We start from the raw sequence: 1,662 nt of genomic DNA on the forward strand, positions 1-1,662 counted from the left end.
GGCCAGCTTGTCCCCGTACACCGAGGGCAGGGACATGGTGGCGCCTCGGTGGCACCCCCAGAGTCCCCAAAAGGCCCCAAACCCCAACTTCCCCTTCCTGCGCTGGGGCCACCGGGGCCACGTGACGGAGCCGCCACCGCCCCGTGACACCGCGGCTGGGGACAGCACAGATGGGGACAATGGTGATGGGGACACGGGGGGCGGCCGACGCCACCATGGGCCCTGTCTTGGCTCTGACAGCCCCAACTCAGGGGCCTAAATCGGGGTCTGGGCCCTATATGGGGGTCTGGGCCCTATATAGAACCAATTTGGGCCCATGGAACCCAAATTCACTCCCATTTGTGCCCCTTTTTGGGTCTCATTTGTCCCCAATCAGGGGAGCCCAATCTAGGCCCATTTTACCCCAATCAGGGCCCTATATGGGGGTCTGGGCCCTATATTGGGGTCTGGGCCCTATATGGGGGTCTGGGCCCTATATAGAACCAATTTGGGCCCACGGAACCCAAATTCACTCCCATTTGTGCCCCTTTTTGGGTCCCATTTGTCCCCAAACAGGTCTCATTTATCCCAAATCAGGGGACCCCAGTCAGGGCCCTTTTTACCCCAATCAGGCCCCATTTACCCCAAATTTTCCCCTGTTGCCATCGATGCCTTCATTTTTAACTTTTTAATTTTGTTTTTAGTTAAGCAAAACAATCCTTTTCATCCCAAAATCCAAGGACACCGTAACAGCCTCAACCCCAACAACTGTAAACAACACCAAATCAAAGAAATCACCCAGGAGGATGGAACTTCATTAACCCAAAACTTTAATTAGACAACCCCAATACGCAAATGAACCGAAAGTTAGAAAAATGTGAAAATACAAAAATATAATTTATTTTTTTTTTTAGTCCATTTTGGGTCCAGCTTGGGTTTAGCCCTGGCCAGGCTCTTGTACTTTATTTTTATTCTTCTTTTTCTTCTTCTTCTTCTTCTTCTTCTTCTTCTTCTTCTTCTTCTTCTTCTTCTCCTCCTCCTCGTGATAGGTATTGGGAATGAAGAGTAAATGTGTTATATGTAGTTTGTAGTATAAAAAGTGAAAATGTAGATTTTAGGATTTTTGGTGTGGGGGTTATGGGGACGAGATGGAGGAATTTGGGCTTGTCCAGCCTTTCTTCTTCTTCTTGTTCTCCATTTTCTGCAGTGATGGTGGCACTTTGGGATTGGTTTAGAACAGAACTGCACTGTCTAACACAGGGCATAGGTATTGGAAAATTATTGTAAATATTGTGCACGTAGTTTGTAGTACAAAAGGACAACACCGCCGCGGGGGCGCTCAGAGTGCCCGTGCCTGCCCGGCTGAGCTGACCTTGGCTGGGCAGAAAGGAAATTTTATAGATAAGAATTAATAAACAACCTCAGGACCGCAAAGTGAAGAGTCCAGGCTCGTTCTTCAGCCGCGCGGGCCGGAGCAGAGACACCCAGCGCATCTCGGGGCAGCAAATATCGAACAGAGCCCGAGAAATTCCCGGGTTGTGTTCCAGCGCGGTCCGGGCACCCAGCGCATCTCGGGGCAGCAAATATCGAGCACAGCCCGAGAAATTCCCGGGTTGTGTTCCAGCGCGGTCCGGGCGGCGCCGCGGCGCCCCCCAGCGGCTCGGAGGACCCGGAGCGGCGCCC

The sequence above is a fragment of the Geospiza fortis genome, unplaced genomic scaffold (genome assembly GCF_000277835.1).
Source record: "Geospiza fortis unplaced genomic scaffold, GeoFor_1.0 scaffold1719, whole genome shotgun sequence".
Classification (NCBI taxonomy): Eukaryota; Metazoa; Chordata; class Aves; order Passeriformes; family Thraupidae; genus Geospiza; species Geospiza fortis.